The 24,263-nt window shown below is 47.2% G+C and overlaps 1 pseudogene; it reads right to left on the reverse strand.

Annotated features, from left to right (window-relative positions):
- Window positions 1-15,596: 15,596 nt before the first annotated feature.
- Window positions 15,597-23,957, reverse strand: LOC144249338 (ankyrin repeat domain-containing protein 33B-like; annotated as a pseudogene).
- Window positions 23,958-24,263: the final 306 nt, after the last annotated feature.

Below are 24,263 nucleotides of genomic sequence, written 5' to 3' on the forward strand. Positions count from 1 at the left end.
TTCTTTCTCTTCCGCAGCCAAACAACGTGTCATTTGTGTTTTGACCTTTGCTTCCATAACCATCCAAATAGACACCTAGCAAATGCAGGTGTTGACAAACAGCCCCGTGATGCACAGCGAGATGGGCTGGCCTATTCTCAGAAGCCTGGGGAGCTCTGCCAACTCGGGGCTGTTTGTGGGAACTGCTGAGGGCTGAGATAAGGGCCATAATGAAATGTACAGCCAAGGCAGACGGAGGGTGTTTAATGAGAGAGGTCTGGATTTCACAATTTTATTCTCTTGCTTTCTGGCCTGCAGCCTGGGCTAGAGCCTCTCCTTGGAGAGTGCTATGTGTTAATTAGTGACTAGAGCCTGCTGTCTTTTTTCTTTACTAAAACTGCTCAGGACCTCTTTTGTTTGATCTCCTGCCTGGTCTTCTTACTGCTTGTTTCTCCACCTCTCTGCCATGCCTTCCCTGGATGCTCACTCACAGTAAACACAGTCCTGGTCTCTACTTACTGACCAGAGCAGCCGGCATTATTTGCAAAGTTCCGTAGGCTGCATTTTTCTTATGAGCATGGGGAGAATGAAGTGCAAGACCCCCATAAAACTCCTTATAAAAGACTTGAGGTGGGCAGTTCCACCACTGGCCAGGACCTTGCATGAATCAAACTATATTTATAGGATAGAAAAAGAAATATGTAGAGAGAGAGTTGAATTAGTTTCTCTGATTATTATCATTCTCCTATTTTTTTTAATCTGGTGGACTATTAATACCATATCTGTCTCCCTCTGTCAGCATAAGTCTGTCACAAATGCTGTTTTAGAGGAACTAAATATTTGGCTTTTATCTTTAATAACTTACTCTCTTGGAGGAGAACATGATGGCAAGAGGGAAGAGAGAGAGAGCAAATTAGCAAGGTGTGTCTGTCTGAATGTCCTTGGTTTTGACATTTCATTTCACCAGGGAACATGGCTCTGAAAGATGGCTGCCCCTTATAATGGCTGGGAATTTGCGGCCGTAATGGCCAGAAGCATAAAGACAAGTAAAGAGGATTTCTTGGTACATGGAGCACTAAGCGCCTGGTTCAGTGGGTTCTGTGATTGATACCCATTTCTGTGTGCTCCTTCCTAACTGCACTCCTTAAAGCATGCTGGGGATTAGTAATTTCAGGAAAAAAATTGGCATGTGCCATCAGTCACTGGGTGGCGGGTTTAGGGAGGGCATTGCTCATGGTGGCTGCTGTGTCATCCTCCCCAGAATGGTCTTAAAGGATTCGTGGGGAAGAAGCCGAGGACCAACACCAGTGGTTTTCATTAGGGTGACATTCCTATGGCATCTGGGTCCAGGTGAGGTATGGCAGACAATGGCCAGCCACCATGCAGCTGTCAACAATCTAGAGTTAGTTTGGGGAGAAGGGCTGAATAATATTATTTTTTCTTGCTGCCTATGGGTATCTAGATCTCAGAGAAGGTTTGTTTGCTCCTTGCAACCCACAATTTGAGCCTGTTTCCCTCTGATTCTCCATTGACAGCACTCAATTTCTGTTTGTTCCTCTCATGTCCTCTTTGCCTCTAAACTGTTAAGTGGTCAGTAGACGCCCGTGACAGCCCGTGTGTCCTGACACTGGCCATGTGATTAGGAACAGGGAGCAGGTCTATAGGAGTCGGTCCCCAGGTGAGAGGACTAGCGATGAGGGAAAGTTGTCCTGAGCTGATGCCGGCATCCTCTGTGGAAGAAATCAGCAAGGGTGTGTATCTCTGATAAATCTAGGCCCGGGGAAACATCAAGGTGTCCTGTCAGGCCCAGTTTGTGATCATCAAATTAATTGTTACATGTTGCAAGCCGACATATGCAGAAGGTGATAAATAGCTGATGCCGAAACTCCACCATACGTTCCCGCGGTGAGGCAGAGAGTGAAGGAGGCAACCTGCCAGAACTTCCTGGTTTTCCTGAGGCCTTCCTTAACCCACTGTCTCCCACCATTGTGTTTACTCGTAGCATCCTTCTGCTGCTTTGGAGGGGTTCTATTTACCTAGAAGTCACACAGAAGCTATTTTAGAAGGCCATTTGCTAGGTCCTCAGGAGCTGCCTGTTAAAGCCAGCATGTGGGGGTCTCTCCAGGCCAACATGCACTGAGTTTGGAACCAGGACTGATCCAGCCTCCACTCTGTGTCCCTGTGGGTGGATTGGAGCAGGTGTGGCCAGGCATTCGAGTGGCCCTGGACATGGGTGAGTATCAGTAGTGGACAGGCCGGAGAGTTACTCCCACTGCCATCCTGAGCCTTGGACTTCAGCCAGCATTTCTGTTACCGCAGGAGGTTGCCACAGGGTGGGGTACAGCAGCACACTTCCTTTGGACGTCTGATGACAGTTCTTCAGCTTCTGAAGTGTCTTAGGTGTGGCCCTCCTTTCCCTCTCTTCTAAAGTAGGAACTGGGCTACTATCTCTTAGTGAGAGGGAATGCCAAGTACCAATGAGATGTTGGGGGAAGCAGAGATGTAGGGATGATCGACTGGTCATTAATTGGTTCCCCTGCCTGGTTCCTGGGTGCCCTGGGTTCTACTTTTGGATGTGTTGGAGTTGATCTGTCCTTATGTATTGGGTACATTTTATAGTAAAGCATGCCTGTCTAAACTCCTATCAGGTCTCCTCTAATTTTCTGTGACATCAGACAACTTTCCTAAGGTCTGGATTTCCGTGAAGCTCTGATGGTTCTGAGCCCCATGTGTACCTCCTCTGAGGAAAGAACCTGCATCTTCCTTTAAGAGGCTCTTGGCAAATCTGCTCTCTGCCAGTCTAAATTAATGTTTTCCATTGCAAATAGGAAGGGAAAACACACATGCAGACTGGTGGGATTTTCCCTGGATGATGAGGGGTCCCTGATACCCTTCCTTAGGCTTCTGTGGATGATGAAGTTAAAGGCTCCATACCGACCCCTGTGGGAGACTGTCCACCTCCCAGAGCAGCTGTAGGTACCATGGCCATGCTGATTCCTGGTTCTGCCCAGCCCTCACTGTGCCTTCCAACGTGTAGAGGAGTGTAACCCTGTCCTCTGCCCTGTCCTCAAGCCTGGAAGCATGTACCCATGATAGTATTTCTTTCATGTTTAAAGATTTTGAATATTCAAGGGGTTGAGTCCCACATTCACTCATGTTTAACCAACACCCTCGGTTGCCACATGAAATTTCCTCTCTGTCCCCTGTCCTTTCACACATGCTCAGAGGGATCTCCTTTCAACTTCAGCTTTCCAGGCAGTGCATCTGTAGAGAGCCCCTGTGCATCTCACACCTATTACTGCCCTGCGGCAGCACATTGCTGGATATACCCCAACATGCATGCCCAAGACATCTTGCTTGGATCATCCCAAACCAAATTCCATTTGCCTCTCCTCCATACCCACTTCTCATTTGCCCCACTGTCCCCTCAACATGAACCCACACGTTCATGCGCATGCACACACACACACACACACACACACACACACACCCCACTGTGTGTGAGTGCCTGCAACCCCGTGTGTAGGGGATTCTTGTGCCTGTGATAAAAAGTCTAGATGTTTGTAGCCAAAGTAACAGTCTGGTGACTCAAGTAAGCCTCACAGCAGGTGCTCTGCGGTTCCGTTAGTGGGAATCCCCATTCCTGAGCTGGTTACTCATCTTCAGTTCCTCTTCGGCCTGTGTGTACTCTGGGGCCCCTGTGGGGTGGGAGCCACTGGAGCCTCAGTGGGCCTCAGCCATCATGTGTCTCCAGCCCTGGCACAGGGCCATTTCACAACAGGTAAAATGTGCAAGCCTTCCCCTTCCCACCTCCTGACCCCAACTCCTCCTGACTCCAGCTCCTCATCACACAGCACTGGGCCTGAGCACCCACTAGTGTGACACACCCCTTCCTGGCTTCCCTGAAGCGCTGAGTAGCCTTTAAGCCAGGGTGTGCTGAGAGGTGTTTTTTAACCTACCTCCCCGCCACAGAGTTCCCACCACAGAGTCCTCGCCAGCTTTGGCATAGGTCAGGGGAAGCCCTGAGACGGGTGTACAAGGGCTGTGCTCTGCAGCAGGCCACCTGTCCTCAGGGGTCGTGTGTGTCACCCTGGGAGGGGCTGGAGCTGGGACACTGGCCATCCAACCTGGGCATTTTCCCCAGGGCAGGGCCCAGGCTCCTGTGGAAGCCACCAGCTGCCCATACCCAGCCATGCCAGGCTCAGGCTGCAGAGTAAGCCCACCCACTGCCACCATCGTTCTCAGAAGGCTGTGTGCATTTGTCCTCCCTGGAGATGCCTCTCTGGCCTCACTCTCTATTTGCTGCCTGGCCACTGGACCGTCCTCCAGGTTGGTCCCCCCTCTCCCTTCCTCTCTGAGCTTTCCCATGCTCCCTACTATCCAACTAGGTGTCCAGACCCAGTGACAAAGGCAGCCTGACTGCACACAGAGCCATCGGCCACCCTGATCCCCCTAAGAATCTCCCACAGTCCCTTCAGTGTTGTCTGGTGTTGTGACTGTGGACCCGATTCCCAGAAGGACCATGGTGCAGTGGGCTAAGTGTAGGGCGAGAGCAGCGACCTGCTTATGTCTGCCATGGCTGCTGGGTGGCGTTTGCCAAATAAACTCTACCCGGAGAGTCTTCAATGCTCTGAGCCTTGTCATGTCCTCCCATAGGATTTTCCATGATCGAGGCTGGCCAAGGCCTCTCTGTGAATGGCACATGGCCAGCATCAGGCTCTGAAACACATTTGCTCAGCTCCACCCAGGGCCTCAGGACTGGATTTCTCTAGAAAGGGCTGGGAGGGAGGGCATCTGAAAAGCACTTCCTTGTTTTTCTCACTGCCCGGCCCTGGGTACTGGCTTTTCCCTTATTTGTTTCTAAAGGTGGAAGTGGTAGAGGCTGCCCAGGACTGCCCCTTACTGTGGGCACTGGACCCTCCAAGCAGAGACAGATTCTCGACCTTGGGCCACACCAGCATCACCAGGGGCTGTCTCAAAGCAGGTCATTGGCCCCCAAGATTCCAAAGGAGGTGTCTGGGTGTGGCTTCAGAATATGCATTTCTGTTTCCTGGGTGAATTAGTGCTGACACATAAGTCCTGGGGCTGTGCTTTGACCTACTGCCCTAATGAATAAGAGAGAAACGCTGTTGAATTTGGGGCAGCAGACCTTACTGTTCCCTTTGAGGCATTGCCTGGGACATGGTATACACAGGTGACTCTCAGCTTCTTTAACACTGTCCTGTCACCGCCTTGTGGAGTATGGGCATGTTCTTTGTTCTGTGACATCTTTCTTAGCCATTTATGTCAATCATTCTGATGAAGAGTTCTGGCCAGGGGTCACAGACACAGATGCTCCAAGGGCCGCCTCTGGGGAATTCAGAGCCCATCCTAGCTTAGAACCCAGCCAAGGGGTGTGCCTGCTTGAGAGAAGGCTGCACACCCTGTTTAACCCACACCTGCCAAACCCGCCTGACCATGAAGCAGCCCAAAGGAATGTTTATGAGCCCACCTGGGCAAAAGGACCCTCATCAAACCTCTCCAGTGGGGCTTATTTACCTCTTTCCTGCTTCCCTCGTGTGCTGGGTTGGGGTCTTGTGCACCTTGCCCACTGGGTTCTGGGATTGGGCTCCTGTTTGTCTTCCATGGCAGTCAATTCCTAGGGCTATTTATAGGATGCTTGTGCGTATTCTGAATAGCAAACATAGAAATGTTTATGAAGTATGCCCTTATGCTGTAGAACCTCGCCATCTTGTATTAATTATAGTGAATGGTAGTTTGATCTGCTTTCTAAAAATCCAAATTATAAAATATTTATAAGGAAATGTGGTGTTACTTTCAGATCACACCATGGCTCAGACTTGTCTAGCAGAGGGGCCCAGTAAATTCCTCTTACAGGATGCATGATTCAATGTACAAATAGAATTATTTGTAATAAGCACATCAATTATTTGTGTGTAAGCTTTCACTACAGAATATTGTTGGGATTTCCCAACCTTGTTTTCTTGGGGGATTTTAATATTCTCCCATCTTGTTTGTGTTGTCTATGGCCCTTAACCAATGAGCACAAATTTCACATTGGTGAAATTCAGCTAAATAAGGCTTGAGTCTGTTGGAGAAATGATTCCCCTATGAGAAGCACATGTGATCCCCTGTACTCCCAATGTGTCTGGTCACAGGTTCTAAGTACCTGTGATGGTGGTCACTGTCGACTGTTGTCCCAAACCCCATTCCTGTGACAGACCTGCAGCATAGGAACTGACCTGCAGAGCCACAGTGTCATCACTCACTGCTTGTGGTTACATAGGAAATGGAAGCTCCTTTAACCTGTTCCTTCAAACTAGGTTGTCACCCACTGGCAGTCCATGAAGTGAGTAGAGATCAGCACTTTCAAAACAGGAAACATCACACAGCAAGACTTTGCTCTGCCCCCCGCCACAGGCTCCCTGGCACCCCTGCACCCCGGCTGCTGGGTAGAGAAGAAGTTGGCCCATGCCCCAGGAAGCTGGCTACACCAAAGCAGCGATGCTTTATGAAACCTAGAATCTCGTTGTACTAGTCCATTATGAATTATTGAATCACCATTGCATATTTATAGTAACGTCTTAATATTTTAATAATTTATTTATCCCTTGTCGGTCCTTTTGTCTATTTCTTTTAATTGATAAAGGAAAGAGTCTTTTTGGAGCTAAGTTCACTGGGCTACTCCCTTGAAATGATGCTTCCAGAATTCAAAATAGATTCCTGCACATTTGTCCCTGAGTTGAAGTCACCCAGTGTACAGTAAATAGACCTACTCGCAGGAATCAGAGGGGCCCCTGCCCTCCCCTGGGCTGCCACAGCTCTGTGGAAGACAGCCAGTCTCAGGTCTCAGCCTGAAAATTAATAGCCACCTGTATTCCATGAATTACAGCAGCTTAGAGACCTGGGAAAACCCTACTGTGTCCACCAAGGGCGCCCTCTACTTGGGGAGCATCCTTCATAAGTGGCCTTCAGTTCCAGAGTCATTCCCACAGGCTCTGGGTGCCTCGCTCCTGTTAGCTGTGCTCGTGGAGAAAAGGAAGTCAAGGGAAATAGCCTGTTTCCTAGGAGTTACACGTGATGACCTGGCTGGCCCTGGATAAGGAGAACTTTTCAAAACTAAGGTGTGAATCCTTCAGGCTGAAGAAGCCGAGGTGGTCCTGGCTAGGGGTGAGTCTTGTGTCAGGAGGTCTTAGTCCTTTGAGAATGCCCGGGGGGCTGTGGTCCCTTTTGCATTGACTTGGGTTGTTTGTCATGAGTGACATCACACACTGAGAACACATTGAGCTTTTTATAGGACGAGCTGCCTTTAAGTCTGCCCCTGTATCTTCTGGACCATTCCAGATGTTTGGGAAATATGGCGAGAGTCCTGCCGAGGAATGTTGTGCTGTCACCACTGCCTGGAGTTGCCACATGGAAAGCGGTTGGAGTTTTTTCCCCCATTAAATGTACTCATTCAGTCTCTTGGAAGGGGTCTTTGATAAGGTGCACACCCTCTTTCCCTACCTGCCCCCAGCTAAGCGACCTCATTGGTTAAGATTGAACTTGGTTCCATCATAATTCTCAAGTTTAACTTGAGTCTGTTTGAAGAAGTACATCTTAGCCTGGGCTCCCTCTTAAGAGGGAGAAAAACTGTTGGAAATCTTCAAGGTCCAGCAAAAGCTGCAGGAAGAGCCCTTTTGCTTGGGAAATCCAAGGCAGTGCCCCATCACCAGTGGATCCAGCTCTGCCAGATTGTTAGTCAACAGAAATGAACCCACATACATCTGATGACTATCTTGCAGCCCTTTCAGGCTTACTGTGCACAAGGAGTTTCATTTCTAAGAAGGAAGCTACAAATGGCTCAGGTTAGCCATCCTGGTGAATTCACCCCCTGGCCACTGTTACAAATTTATACCAAGCTAAGGCTGGCTGGCAAGTCATGCTCATGGTGCTAACAGCATTTGTTGAGCATCTGTCAGGCAGGATGTCAGGCAGGATGTTCTTGACCTTGAAGCAGAGCCAGGCAAGCAGGAGTGGGAAGTTTCTGTAGCCACACAGCTGGGAAAGGTTTGCCTTGGGAGGGTCAGGGGAGACTGGAAAGTTAAGAAGTGAGCCAGCCTTTGAAGCTGGTGCCCCAGCTGCCTCAAACTTTAAGATTGTGCCAGGCAGAGGGAATGCCAACATTTCTCCTACCAGAAGTGAAACTCTTGAGAGCCCTGGTAAAGTTGAGGATCATTCTGGAATTGTCTCAACCTGGAGTGACTGCAACAGTATATGTAGTCTGGAATACCTTTGAGAGAGAAAGAAGGCACTATCAGTAATTATACCAGGACAGAGGACAGATACCTGAACCCAGCTACTCTGGGAATTGGGATCCTATGACCAACCTGCAGAACACTTGAGGCCTATATCTGTCTCCTTGAGTGAAGTGTCTCCCTCTACTGGTCATAGGAAAAATAGCAGGTCATTTGTTGCCGTTTTCTTTTTCTTTTTCTTTTTTCTTTTCTTTCTTTCTTTTTTTTTTTTTTAAGAAAAGGGTGGAAGACAAATACAAATGCCATATGCCATTGCAATCATTCTGAAACTACAGTGCAGAAAAATGTTTGTACTTGTGTCCCTGATAACAATTTTAGGACTGTCGTTAAGACCTGTTATTGAACCATAAAGATGCTAATGTTTTCTTTATATTCAAATTGGTACCTTTTGAAGCAAATGCTCAGGAAAAGCAACAAATTGAATCTTGAACTTGAAAAGAACTGCTAGTTTGACTTGCGCTCTTCATGCATGACAGAATTCACTGCCTTTACACAGTGTTCAAGCTAGCCTTGTTTTCCCTCCTCACCTTCCCTGCAGAACAAGCAGCAGAGATATAAACAGCTTCTCTGGGGGCTTTGCCCAGGTAGCTCATTTTAGACACAATGCCCTTTATTTTCTTGGAAAAAGAAGTCTTCATCAAAAACAGACACTTCAGGTGTTGGCCTTGCACCCAGGTGCCCCAGCCAGACTCCCTGCTTTTCCTCCTGGGGTTGCCTTTCCCTGGATCCTTCCCTGGATACTCAGATCAGGGCAGCACAGGCACAGCCTACTACTCCAGAGTTTGGGCCACAGAGCAGGTTTTCTGGGACAGTGCTAGTCTCTGCGTTCTCTCCTGTTGTCTACACAAGGACTGGTAGATAGCAGGCAGTGTGTTCTGGTCCTGGATGGCAGAATGCAAGACAGTGGCATTACCTGAAAAGTAGCATGTGATCCAGAGACATGGGGGCCTCGGGTGAGTAGGCAGAGCAGGTCAGGGCTGCCCTGAATTCACACCACTGTGGAGCCCAGCACCCTGCTCTAGTTAGGCTCCAGGAGGGCAGGCTCATCTGTGTTGGTAGCCACTGAGCCTACAGCTCTATGGCAGGCCTGGGGGCTGCTTGGTGATGGTATCTGATGGGCAGGCACAGCATAGGTGATGGTGGGCACAGATTCCTCTCATGCTGATTGTTGTGTCCTGGGCTCCACAGCGCCAGGGAGGGCATACCACTGAAAATGCCCTTCCCCAACACAACCCCCTGCCTCCTTCCAGCTCCTCTGTTGGCCTCAAATTTAGTTTACATTCTAGGTCAGTCATCTTTGTGGCCTTGGCTGGTGATGGCCAGTGGTTGTTCCAAACTTCTCTGAAAAGCAGCCTTACTGTTCTTATACTCCCCCCTGATCACAATATCCAGGATGGGAGTGGGACAGTGGGTCTTCTGTCCCATGCCTGATGACCAGGAGAGTTTCCAGTGTTGGGGTCTCAACATGCACACAATCTCAAAGTGAGATCTATAAATATATGTTCTCCTCCGACTTCTTAACTGTGATTGTATACTTAGCCCTGTCGTTCCCTGGAAGCAAGTGGTGTCCAGCCTCCAGGTCCCCTTTCTGTGCTGTGGCAGGGTGCATCTCAGCTCCTCAAGTGTCGTGCAGGGCACTGCTCATCCCATTCTGCCTTCAGAGTGATGGGAAGTTTCACCCTGTGGTAATATTCCATAAGGTAATATATTTAAACATTATGTGTGTTTTCATAAATTGGTAAATGGAAAAAAGGTTTAATATTGCTTTGGTCTGTGTCTTTGCTGAAACAAGGTTACTAAGTGTTGAGATTCTATCAGGTGTAATTTATATACAAAGAGTATAAGAAGTTTCAGTTGGTGCCACAGTCTGGCTGGGCCCAAAATCACGAGCCACCACACACCTTGTAGATTCAAATAGCAACTCTTTATTCTCGAACTGTCACCGGCACTTTACACACACGTTCTGGAGAAATCCATGCTTCCACTGGGCTCTGCATCCCAAATACTCTATGAATCCCATGAGAACTCAATGGGAACTCAAGGAGCAGGCGCACCTGAAGGAGCAGGATGTGCCCTATTCCCAGCAGGGTACACCTTAAACCTGGAACCGCCCTAAACCCAAGGAGCACCCTAAACCCTGATCCACCCTAAACCCAGATCCACCCTGGTCCTTGAGCAAGGTCACCTTACATGCAATGTCACTGCAAATGACCTGGGTCCAATATGTGGAGTCCTTCGTCTAAGCAACATTGGGTAGGCTGACAAAGAAATTGCCATGCGTCATTCTTACTTGGCAATGGCTCTCAGCAAGTTGGGTTTCAATTATAGTATTATAGTACCATAAAAAATGAAAATATTTAGAGTAATTTATCTAAATTCAGAAATTTTATAAGGGTTGTTTCACAATGTAAATTTTTAAAAAGGGTTAAAGGCTACAAAACAGATATATAAAGATTCAAGATGTGGAAATATATTTTAATAAAAAGTTTAAAAAAAGAAATGTTTCTAGATAAGATAATCTCTGTGTGGTAAAGTAAAAAGTTGTAAAATGCCATTTAAAAAGATTTTGAGGAAACTTGACTTACTTTAAAAGCTTGAGAAAAGAAGAAAGAAGAAAAAGGTATTTGTACATGGCAGATTGAGACAAAGCTTCTTAATGGAGTAAAAAAGAAAGCCTTTAATTAAAGGGCAGCCATGTAAACTAACATTAAGCGATTTAAACAGAATCTAAGCCTTATTTAAAAGAGTGAAGCTGTAGGTGGTGAAAACATATATTTAAAAGTACAGTATAGATGATAATTGGAAGGCTTTAAAAGGTTAAACTGAAGGTGGTTGAGATACCTTCATGGCAGAAAAAAGAGATATAAAAAGATTCAAGATGTGGAAATATATTTTAATATGGAAGGTTAAAAGAAAAAGAAATGGTTCTAGATGAGATAATCTTTGTGTGGTAAAGGAAAAAGTTGTAAAATGTCTAAGTAAGTTGCAAAAGGCTTTAAAAGGTTAAATTGAAGGTGGTTAAGATGCCTTCATGATGGAGGAAAGATTGTGTCATTCAAAGTCTAGTTAATCTTAAAAGCATTACTTAAAAAAAAACATGAAAATGGGAAGATAATAGGATAAAAGCAATTTGGAGAAAGAATATTGCAAATTTGAAGTGAAAACCTTTGAAGACAGAAGTAAAGGACAGTGAAAAAAAAGATAGAAAAGATGTAGGAAGATAGAGAAGATGTAGGAAGACAAGAATTTTAAACCCACAAAATAGGAAACAAAAGAAAACTAGGAGGACATAAAGCAACTAAGGGTGAATGTACAAACCTTAGGAAAAAAAAAAAACTAGAAGATAGAAACAAGCAATTCTGAGGTATCTAGCTGCTGGGAATCTGCTAGGGAAGCCCGAGAGGCTGCACCATGATGTCCGTGATTCTCAGGATGTCCATGATGTGACGTGGGCACTTCTCTACAGCAAGCAGAGAGGAGCAGCTCTGACTCTCCCTGCTCCTTCTTGGTAGGCTGGTGCCGGGCCGCCTGCGGGATGCTTAGGGCACACAGCAAATGGGAAAAACAGCATCAGCATCACTCTGTACCTGCAGCATCAGACCTGGTGTAGCCAGATCTAGAGGTAGAAGCCATGAAAAGCCCATCTTCATTGTCAAGTAGCCACCTCTTCTCACACAGAAGCGACTTCACAGCCACCCCACAGCCAATTCCTCTGCCAGGGTCCTCCAATCTCCAGTAACCAAGGAAATCTCTGATGAAGGGTAAGTTCCAGAAACCTCACTTAAAATCAGCAGCATTAACAAAGTTTTCTAAATATTTTTTTCTGTCCAGTTTAATCATAATTTACTCAAGCTCTAAAACATATTAAAATATACTTCAATGTTCTCCTAAATATATTTATATATAAATCCCTGAGTAGATCCCTGTCAACTTGAAATTCACTATTTACAGTTAATAAACACCTGGGGTGCAAGCAGAGGCCCCAAGCCTGCACCCTCTGTGCTGTCCCATGTCAGGAGAGCAGACCAGGCCACCCTTCCTAAAAGTGGGAGGAGTTGGGTGCTGAGGCGGGACCCCAGCACAGGAGCGGCAGGGCCTGCTGCTCACTCATCCTTGGGGAATCAGAGGTCCTGACCTGACAATGCAGCAGGGCCACCATAATGCTTCTCAGGAACCTCTGTTCTGATTTTTTTTTTACCTCAGGACAGCTGGTGCCAAAGATGAGAAAGGAGTTTAACCAAACTTGGAGAAGAAAACAAGCCAAGAAGGAAAAGGAAGGGGGAACTAAAGAGAAGGTAAAGAGGATTTCAGGGAATAAATGTGGAAGCTGGAGGGTACACTGTGGTGGGTCCTCGCCCATCAGCACCTGATGATAAATGGAGGGCGGAGCCTCAGTGACGAGGTGCCGCTGTTCAAAGCAGTAAAAACACACACAAATGACACCAGCTGGACTGTCAGGGAGACCAGGGGTGGTTTCTCTCTGCCTCAGGGACCAGATGATCATATCTTCTCTGCGAATCCCATGCCCAGAAAAGGTCACCCTAACAATGTTGCCTAAGAAGGGACTGGCTCACTGAGCCCCACAAGCCTCCTCAAGGTGACCCAGCTTACTCTCTCAGTGGAGCTAATCACAAGCCCAGCTGCTGCCCCCACCTGCCTCCCCCACCCTTCTTGAAGCCTGGGTAGGAGGGTCCCACTTGAGGATATCTGTCCTTGTACTCCCACAGATCCCCAAATTGAGAGACTCCAAAGGCCACCTGCTGAGAAGCATCCAGACTTCTCTTCCTGACCTCCTGCACTGCCTGCCCAAGACTTGGCACAGTGTCCACTGGCTGTCCTGTAGCCCACTCCAAAGAGGCCGAGAAAATGAGCAAAAGCCTCCTTCTTAGAGAGAGGAAAGAGGGGAGAGACATTGTCCTTGAAGGAAAACACTGCTGGCAAATGTGCTTCCACACAGCCACAGTGACAAGTGCTCGGCCCCTGGTCCAGAAGCCACCTGGACCCCACCTGAGGACATCCCAGAGAAGGGCCTCCCCAAGCAGCCCACAGTGATTTGATTCTGGAGAGAGGGACTGGTGAGAGTTTGCACCAGGCTCTGAATGGACACTTCCTGCACTTGAGTCCTTTGGGATTCACAGATAAGTTCTTCTTTCTGGTGGTACACCTCAGCTCCCCTCCTGCCAGTCAGCTCTCCCACGCATCTGTCATTCTTACTTCATGAAGCCCACCAGGTCATGGCCACTCCCATGGAACAGGGAATGTGGCGGGTTCACCTTCAAGTCTGCCAAAGAAACTGCTGGGCTGGCCCCAGTTTGCTGGCCTAAGAGACTTTCTAAACACATGTATCTCTAGAGCTGTCTTGTGGACACCAGCAGTATTGCTGGACACCAGCAGTATTGATGGTCAGGTGTGTCCTGTGCAGCTGGTCAAGGCTGGAACAAACAGGAGAGGAGGCCCTAGAACAGAAACTGAAGAAATCACCTATCACACTGTTGACAGTCCACCCATCACTGGACATTGACAATGGGTCATGTGGTAGGGGGCCGGGTGGGACCAGGAATGTGCATTTCTGATCAGGTAGCAGCAGAGACACGGCTTGTCAGGGTGCAGGGCTCCATACCATTCCCAGTGCATAGGTACCATGGTGGTTAGCAAGCAGGATTACTTGGCAATGCAGTGGCAGGCAAATGCCGAATCAGCCAGAACAGACACTGCCTAACACTGGCTGTTCCAATGACAATTTGACATTTTTACAAAGTTGGAGCCTTTTGTGGGAACTCAGGATGGGTGTCCAGGAAGAGCAACCCCCAAAAGAGGAGAAGCTGCAGTTCTCAACACAAGCTGCAGTGTACTCTCCTGGGAACTCAAACACTGGGGTTCTTCTCCCCCAGAACAACACAGTGCCAGCCTCTGCAGTAGGGGTAAAGGCAAGAAATGTTGACAAACTGCCTGGTGGTCCTCAGGGCACCCAGTATTGAAAGCCACGTATTAGAGGCCATTTGGCACTGCCTGGCTGGGCACTCAGCTGATGAGGGAGGAGCTTGTGGCAATATAGGTGAAGCTGTGGATTCCATAGACATGGCACGGAGATGTCACAATGCCAGGGACCCAGAAAAGACAACCTCCAAAGATAACTGAGGTCAAGAAGATGTGGTCAAATCCAACTTCCAAGCCACAGGGGTGATCCACAACTATGCAAGTAATATGCATAGTTCTAAAGGTGGGTCCAGGATTCTATGGCATTCATCTTGATGTCTTTCTGGAATTAAGGAGAAACATGCTAAAATCTGATTCTGAAACACAGTATTTTTATCTCACCAGTCTCTTCAACAGCCTGGGCACATCCTTATGATCTGATAAGTGGGGAAGGGCTGGTGTGAGATCCTCCATTGCTCAACACCCCGAAGGTGCTGATGGGAAGCTGCAGGGAGAACACAGAGCCACCCACTGCCTGCATCATGAGACAGATAAGTGCGTGTCAGCACGTATCCATGGTTATAGTAAAGAACTTCCACAGCCTATGATAGTTTTTGAATCCATGGTTCCCAGTATTTCAATTAAATATTTAAATAAAGTGCATGTGTAACAGATACTCTAAGATCCAGTAAGAATTTCTCAGTCTTTGAAGATAAAAGCATGAACAGAAAACTCCCCTAAGAGCTCAGGGCCCAGGCAAATCACATCTGCATCCTGCCAAAATCCCCACATCCTGGATATCTTATACAGTTGGTATGAGGAGGAAATAAAGTTCAGGGACAATCATCAAAGGAGAAATAAAAGTAAACTCCACTGGAGGCTGGATGAGAGGGCTTCCCTGAAAATGCCAAATACTCCTAGAAATTTGCCCAAAACAAGCTTGTTAAAACTCAGTTCTAGCCTCCTGTTCCTAAAAATCACCCTCCTGCCCCCTTCAGCAGTTCCATCCCTCTGGGATCCTATCTTTCATGAATTTTTACATTTTAAGGATATACAGATTTGACTTATCTAAGAGCACGTAAGACTTAATTTTGTATTTCCAGTAATCATTTGTTGAGCTCACCCCACTTATTAAAAGACAATTTTTCTCTTATATCCAATAAAAGATTTCCTATGCAGTTTTTACAAAGCCCCCTGTTTAAAATGAGTCTAGCAAGAAATGCAGTTAATGCATTGTTTTCTAATAATTTGACAATGATTTTCGTTATTATTACTGTATGAACAAGAGAGATTTAAAATAAGACACTGAAATCTGAACTGTTTCATTTGATAATTTTGCTGTAAAATGTCAATGCCCCCCCCCCCAGCACTAGCCCAACTCAGGCCCTCTGCCCATCCACCCCTTCACGTCCTTTTCCTCCAGCGCGGTGCCCGCTTTCCCTTCTGAGCTTCCTCCTGGCGCTTCCTCTCGGCCTCTTCTGCCTTCTTCTTTTCTTCCTTGGCCTCCTTGTATCGCCACTTGGGGATCTGCAGGTGGGTGCTGTCCTTGGCGCTGCCCTTGCGGCCTATGCGCTCTGGCTGGAAGTGGGTGCAGGCGCCTTGCTGATGCGGACCCTGGGGACCACCACACCCGGCCGCACACTGCTCTGGTGCAGGAGCTGCAGGGGAAGGAGGCTGGCCTTCCACCGCGCAGAGGCTGACCCCTGGGCCGCTGGAAGGTAGGGAGATGGGGGACTGAGTCTCGGAGCCTCCTCTCCGGAGCCCCCCACCACCTCAGAAATCCGAAATTGCTGTTCAACACCTTCTGCCTCGTCCCTCTCTTGGGCAAGGGTGTCCTGGTCCCCCTTAGCTGCCAGGATTTCCTGCACTGACAGTCGCCATTTTCCAACACAGGGAGCGTCCTCCGGACACACAGTTTGGCAGACGATGGCCACAGCAGGACTATAAAGGCTTGTGGTCATCCTGACCATATGGTCAAGGATGCCCCCATCCTCCAGACCCCGGCCTGAGTGCGAGGTCAGCGTGGACCTCACGAATTCAGCGAGCCTCTGCAAGCAATTTTTGGAGGCTGCAAGCTAAGAATTCAGTGAGCTGCTGCAAGCAGTTTTTGGAGGCTGCAGGCTTCAGAACCGCCTACGGGGACAGCGGCACCTCTAGCCTGTACTTCTCCCCAAACTGTTCAGGGCAGGGTCGTTCCAGCAGCCTCTGCATGTCACTCCTGGGGTGACATCCCGTGGGTGGCTGCCCAGGGCGTGTACATCTGCCCCTGAAAAACAAGAAGCACAAATGGTGGCTGCAGCAGCAATTCAAAGAATGGAACAAAGGTTAAATTTCCAAAACCTAATAACAAACTCTATCCTGGAGCCACTGCCACCTGCATGTGACAGTCATCTACTGCATTTACCTCTGCAACAAGAAAAGGTTTCTCATGCATCATTTGATGCTTTTGTCTTTTCTAAATAAAAATTTGTCTGAATCTATATCATGATTTTTTTTTCTTTTTAAGAAATAAAATTCCAGCTGGGTGCAGTGGCTCACTCCTGTAATCTCAGCAACTTGGGAGGTTGAGGCAGGAGGATTGATTGCAAGTTCAAAGCCAGCCTCAGTAATAGCAAGGCACCAAGCAAGTCAGTGAGCCCCTGTCTCTAAATAAAATACAAAATAAGGCTGGGGATGTGGCTCAGTGGTTGAGTGCCTCTGAGTTCAATCCCTGGTACCCAAAAGAAAGAAAGAAGATTCCATAGCTCTCTGCCAATGGAGACATGTCTAGACAACAAAAATGTCTTGAGATCAGTTGATGATGCAGCTGGAGTGCTCAAAATGCTAATGGTAACAATCACTTGCAAGGCACTCAGTACCATCTCTTCTGTCCTATCACTTGGAGGGCTGCTGTGGGTCCTCTTTTGTGGGAAATGGTGGTCCTTCACCTCTCCCACTGGGTAGTTAACTGGCTGGGGTACTGCAGCCCATATTCCTATAGACCAGACAGTGGGCTATTCCAAAACAGAGGCCATATCTTATGCATTTTTTCTTCTGCAACACATCTAATCCTGGCAGGTGGGAGGCATGCCTATAACAAAGGATCATTATAGAATGAATGATGGTCACAGTGGTTGGGGGCCTGCCTGGGCTGCAAAGCTGGCAAGCTCTAGGAAGTAGAGAGCTCCAGGGAATGCCTTGGGTCCCCTGCACTCAGCTCTGTGTGCTAACAACCACCCAGCAGGGCAGTTGTGATGGTCAGTATTCTGGGTCAGCTTGGCTACACTAGAACATCCAGTGCTTTAATCAAACACTAATCTAGGTGTGGCCTGAAGGGATCTTGTAGCTTTGGCTAACACCTTCTAATCAGTTAACTTTAAGTCAAGGAGATCAACCCCAAAGAAATGTCTAGGCCTCATCCAATCATTGCCTGCCTTAAGAACAAAGACTCAAATTTACTAGAGAAGAAAAAGTTCTTGTTGCATTCATATATGAATATGCAACAGCAAATCCTATCATTATATATAATTATAATACACCATACTACAGTGATGCAGCCACATCAATGTTTATAGCAGCTCAATTCACAATAGCTTATCTATGGAACCCACCTAGATGCACATCAGTAGATGGGTGGATAAAGAGACTGGTATGCATACACAATGAACTATTTCTCAGCATTAAAAAGAATAAAATTATGGTATTTGCACGTAAATGGATAGAGCTGGAGAATATCATGCTATGTAAAGTAAGTCAGTCCCATAAAACTAAAGGCAGAACGTTCTCAGATTAGTGGGTGCTGATTCATAATGGTGGGGGTGGGAGGGCAAGGGAAGAATGGAGAAACTTTGGATTAGGCAAAGAGGAGGGTGGGGGAGGGTAGGGGGCATGGGGCAGGAAAGATGGTGGAATGAGAGAGACATCATTACCTTAGATACATGTATAATGGCATGAATGGTACAACTCTGCATCATGTACAACCAAAGAATTGAAAAGTTATGCTCCATTGTGTACAATGAATTGAAATATATTTCTGCTGTCATGTATAACTAAGTAGAATAAATAAAACATCAAAATATAATGCACCAACAAAAAAAACATGGAATAAAAGGAAAAGTTCTGCCTCTAGATTTCAGTATTAACTCCTACCTGTGGGCCTAGCCTACAAATTTTAGACTTACCAACCCCCACAACGGCATGAGCCAATTCCTTAAAATAAATCTCTTAATTTATGCAAACTATCAGTTCTTATTGTCTAGAAAATCTTTAATGATGTATCCCCAACGTCTACCTGAATGTCTCTCCATTATACCCACTACCCCCCCCCATACAAACATTCCAACATTAAACTCCAAATCATCCTGGTGAAATATGCATAAATTTCAACTTGGCAATGTAGAAATTATTACAACATTGCTGTTAATCTTGGTCCAAACTCAGCCCCACATACAGTTAGAAATCATTCAGGATTTCAAGTCCCATTAGTCATATCTCTACTGGCAAAGCAATGTGAAAAACTAGGGCAATTATCTAGTCTGTGAGCTCCCTGGAGACAGGCCTGGCAGAGGCAGCTTCATTTATATCCCACACAGACCCAGGTGTTGACATGCGGTGGCTGATCAATATGTGCTGAGCTGAGAGGCGGCGGGAGGGGGGGGGCGCTGCCACTTCCCTGCCCTGCCAGCCCCAGTGGCCTCATAGCCAGGCAGACCTGGCTCACATGAGCTCACCTGCTAATAGTCTTAATTCTGTGACACATTAAAGAATAGCCATCTTACAAGAGTGGTAATTATTTGGAACCAGAAATCAGGAGAACTCATTAGTTAGAGTACAATTTATAAACTGACTAAAATGAAAAGGGGGCAGTAAAAAATGTCATTGCAGAAAATAGATGACATATTAAACCTTAATTAATTGCATGTCACTTAAAAAAGAAAATAAAACTGCAAAATTAAAATCTTCATAAACACTGTGTGAAAGAGACATTTTTCAAATGCTAATGCTGTTGCCAAATGTCACCTTGGGGGGGGGGGCAGGCAATATCGTCCCTGACTCTGAACCGTTGGTCTAACCTAATGACTGAAGTCTGTTTCCCATTTGTCCGGCTGCCTGTATCCAAGCAACCTTGTGCTGGCCAGATCCCTATGGGGTATTCACCTCCTGAGAACAGGGACAAGTGTACTTGCTGCTGTTGCCACTGTCTCCTACCAGAGATCTGGTGACTCTCTTGGAATCAAGAGGTGAACAAGCAAGAAGCTAAGGGAATTGATGAACAGGAGAAGAAAATCAGGTCCATGTTGTCTTCTCTGATCCAAGGTCAGCTTTGGACAGTGACCACCAACCTTAAGACTCCTAGTGAGATATGAAGAAAAGACACCTGTCTAATCCACTCTCAAAGTCAGGACTTCTGCTACTGCAGTGCAAAACATCCCAAACTAGTGACAAAGGGGAAAAAATAATGTTCCCACCCTCTCAGTTCACTTTTCCCTGGGAGTCAGGCCAGGCTCCCGAGGATAGTAGGAGGTGGGCGCAGAAGTCACTTTCTTTTTTCTTCTCCACCAGCCCCCACCCTGATGGCATCCTTCCTAGGCAGCCCAGTCCAGGCCACCCTCCTGTCACAGGAGGTGATACACCACAAGGGTGGGCCAGCCCCTGCCAGCTTCCTGCTGGGCCACCTCTAGCCTGTGTCTGGGGCACTGGGTGTGTAATCAGTGCAGCAAGTCAGGATTGCAGGGTCACGGGGGAGAGCCTGCTGTACAGCCCAGTGGGACTAAGGAGCTACCTCCATGGCACAGCAAGTGGGAAAAGTGTACCCTGCCCCCATGAGGGGCCAGAATTGGAAGATAAATCCCCCAGTGTCCTTGTCCCTTGGGGTATCTCCCAGATGGATTCTGCTCATCTCTCAGAGGTCCCAGCAGGGCTGAGTCTCAGTCACCCACCAGCAACTGCTCAGGAGCCCGAGGTCATTGGATTAGCATTGTCTCTTCCCAACTCACTCCCCACACCCACACCCTGCCAGGCTGCTTCCCAAAAGCAACCTTTGAAAAAATCTATTTGTCCTCAAGTCCTTGTCTCAGGGTTTGTTTGGGGGATGAAGGGGTGTGGTATGAATTTCCTGAGTTAATTTTTCTCTAATAACGTGAAACAACTCCAGTGTGGCAAATTCTCAGTTCACAAAAAAAATCCCCATTTTCCTCATAAACAGAAAGTAATATAAGTCCCTGGTTTACCAGAAGTCTAGTCAGGGCTTGCCGGAGATGGGCAGGACCGTGGAGCAAGAACACGGTGTCTTTTCTGGCTCTTCATCTTCCTTTTAATCTATGTGCTCTCTGGAATCATGCAAGATGCAGGCCTTTGTTTGTTTCTCCTCCCAAGGCATCAGCCTTATTTTACACCGCACTTCAGTATAAACAGGGGCTCTCAAAAGCAACCTGGAACCTAGCAATCTCCATAAAAAAATCCTGTCCTCCATGCAGCTTCTCAGATCCAACCGATTTAAATAGACTTGTCACTCGGGGACGTTAATATTCCACTGAATCAACATGGTCCTGCTGCCTCCCTTGGGATTGTCATCAGCACAGATGACAGTATTAGGAAGCCAAACCCAAAGACCCATTGAATCAGGTTTCCAGAATCTGGTTATGTTTTTTATTTAAATTAAAATTTCTGATACTTCTAACATTCTTTTGTTCTACTGAACAATGCAGACCCAACCTGATCTGTACCTGTAAATTACAGATGGTGAGAAAATCTAAAAAGTTGAGGGTTTCATCCAATTTGATCATTCATCATTTATAAGCTGAAATGTTTGCTATTGAAAATAAACTGCAACTCAGAAACTAAGGTGCAGAAAAACATTCAGGAAACAAAGATCACCTTATCTGAAGAACTTAGAAATGCATGTTTTTATATGTAGTAAGGATTGCACACTTTACTTTTCAAATTATCACAGGATGACTGTTTTGCAGTTAATTCCTGGGTAACCTTCCTAAGCTATACATAGACTCACTCCATGTTGAAGGGTCTGTCAATCTAAAAGAAATCTCAGGCTGTTGGGAACTTTCAATGCTTTAGGTTCTCCTGATATGGATATGTTTAAATGGAAATAAGAGACATAAAAATAGTTGACAATTGTAATCTAACTTAGTAGTGACAATAGCAAATGACCACTCCCAACTAAAGCCTAAGGGGGCAGCTTGAATGCTCCCTGGAAAAGGTCTCATCTTTATTTTAGACAGCATAGAACTAGCTGGGAGGGAGAAACATATCTAAGAACAAAAAGATCTTCTCTTTTTTCATCCTTTCTCACTTATTAGCTATATCAGTAGTCCCTGTCCCCACAAACCCACACCCCACAGAGGATGTTTGGCAGTGCCTGGGACATTTCTGGCTGTCATGACTGGGGATCCTTCAGCCATCTAGAGGCTAGAGGCTAGGGACATCACTGAACAACCTACAGTTGTCAGAACCTCCCCCCACCTCCACAACATGAACTTATCTGGCCCCAAATCTCAAAATCAAGCCAAGGTTAAGAAACCCCTGAGTTACATGCTTGCTTACTACCCTAGTAAATTAAAGATCTCATCACAGAATATTTTTCAAAGAGAAAAATATGCCTTGTTCTTTTACTCACTTAATGAATAACTACAGAATACATAAACTCTCTAATAATGGTAACAATAAAATCCTAAGTGACATGCCCTGATGGCAGCCATCTAAGGTGGCCCTGGCAGGAAAGAGCTCCCTCCCTCAGCGCCATCATGGCTTCCATCCCAGAGAAGAGGAAACCACGGTCCAGAAAGGCAAGAGACTGCCTTCAAAACCTCCATCCTTGTTCTTTGAGTTCATTTGTCCTATAGCATCCTGTAAGACACAGAGTTTAAAGCAGGAAGAAAAAAATTAAAAGTTGTAAATCCCCAAATCCCAGATGGATCAGAGAAAAACAGGCTTACACAATGACGAGTCATAAACAATATGTGAAGACAAACTGTCACAGGCCAGAGGCAACTGGGAACACATGACAACCAAATGGGCAGCCAGCTGGGGTCCTGGGACAGAGAAGGAGCTTTATCGGAGGAGACAGGATCTGGAAGAGCCCTGATGGCATTCCCAGGAGAACCACCATCTGAATGTTGCCCCTCCCAGACTTCATATGTGTGGCACTCCATACCCAAGGGGATGGTATAAAGAGGTGGGGGCTTTAGGAGGTGCTTGGTCACAGGATGGGCCTCGGGAATGGGATTGGTGCCCTCATGCAAGAGGCCAGAGGGTGCCCGCAGCCCTTCCAACAGGGAGGACATGACAAGAGGGAACAGACCCCCACTGGACATCAATCTGCTGGTACTTTGATCTTGGCTTCCCTGACTCTGAACTGTGAGCAATAAACATATTGTTTATAAATCATCCTGTCTGGTATTTTGCTATAGCAGTAAGAATGGACTAAGAGAGGGAAAATGTCAGCTCTTCAGGAACTTGTACCACTAAGCGGAATTGGATGACCCCAGTGCACGGCCAAAAATAAAGATAAATTAAGGCAGCAAATGAATATGAACAACAGCTATTTGATATTGAGTGCATTACATGTACTTAGACACATCTTCTCGCTTAATTCTCAAAATAACCAGGTGAGGTGGCACTAAAGACTATCCCTGACCCCAGTTTTACGTCAGGAAAAGAATTAGCGGTTCATCAGAAAGAAGTTGGTTTAGTAGCTCATTAAAACTGCATAGCCCTTGAGAGTTTATAAGGTAAACTATTTTATCCTCAGGCAAGAGGGACAGAAAGAGGTCATTACCCCCATTTTGCAGATGGGGACTGGTGAGTGTCTTCTCCAGGCTGATAAGGACCTAAGGGACAAAGGGGGCTGCCCTGTTGATCCCAAGCGGAAGCCTGTAACTTTCCACTGACTCTGGAAACTGCCACACAACACATCATCCTGAAGCTCCAACTGCCAGCAAGCAGGAGGCAGCCTGGCCCCTACCACCCCCTCCTGTGCTCACTCCAACAGCACGTCGGACCACCCCTTCCTGTGCCCACTTCAGCAGCGCATTGGACCACCCTCTCCTGTGCCCACTCCAACAGCTATCGGCCCATCCAGGGCCAAGACCAGAATGCACATTCTGAAGAGCAGATGTGCACAGGGTTGGGAGCTGATGTATGAGGTGGAGGAAGCCAAGGGCAAGGGAAGGTGTCACTCCTCCCAGAGCTCAGCACTCACCTGCCAGCAGCTGGCTGTGACCCCCTCCACCAACCTGAAGACTGTCATCACCTCAACAAAGACCCCATTCTTTCAGGCATCTGCCAGGCTGTTTCCATGTGGATGATTCGTCTCTTTGAGGAATGTTCTTTAAAGGAGTCAGTTATTTCCAGGGCCCACAGGTGCGAGGGACAAGAGGCACTTACCTGCGAGCATCAGAGCTCTGACGCACTCCATCCAGCCCTGCATAGCTGCTTTCATCAGGGTAGTGAAGCCAAACACATTCCTCCTTTCAAGGTCAAGACCAGGGAAATAGTTCAACAGGTAGTTGGTGATGGTGGAGTGCCCTGAAAGAGAACAGTACACGTGTGGGTCTCACTCACACAAGGCCTCCAGAGGGACCGGAGTGTGTCGGGAGGTGGCACAAGAGGAAGCCAGGCCCCGGGCAGCTTCCTGCTCTGCAGGTTTTCCTCTCTGACCCCCAGACAATCCTTCCGGAGGAAGCAGGAGGAGGTAGAGGCCACTGTCCTGGCCACATGGATGTCTCAGGTTCACTCAGGGCCCTTCAGCCACCCACCTGAGTGGTGCATGGTCCCACTATACTGCAGAGGAGGCTGGGCAGAGTCAGTAGTGTCATCACAGGCAGGCGCTGGCAGCTACCAGCTGGAGCTGCCGGGGCAATAGAAGCTAAGCCAGGAATGAGCCTCCGAAGCATTTCCAAGTGTTCCGGTGCTTCAGGAGGAAAAGCTCATCATCATAGCAAAGAGATAACACCAGCTCACACTCACACCTCTGCTACCACTCAGAAGAGAGTGTCTGTCCCTCCCTTCCTTCCTCCTCACCCCCCACTCACACATGATCACAAGGAGCCTGCCTCAGCCACAACCCTGAGCAGC

Source organism: Urocitellus parryii, chromosome 11 (assembly GCF_045843805.1).
Source record: "Urocitellus parryii isolate mUroPar1 chromosome 11, mUroPar1.hap1, whole genome shotgun sequence".
NCBI lineage: Eukaryota > Metazoa > Chordata > Mammalia > Rodentia > Sciuridae > Urocitellus > Urocitellus parryii.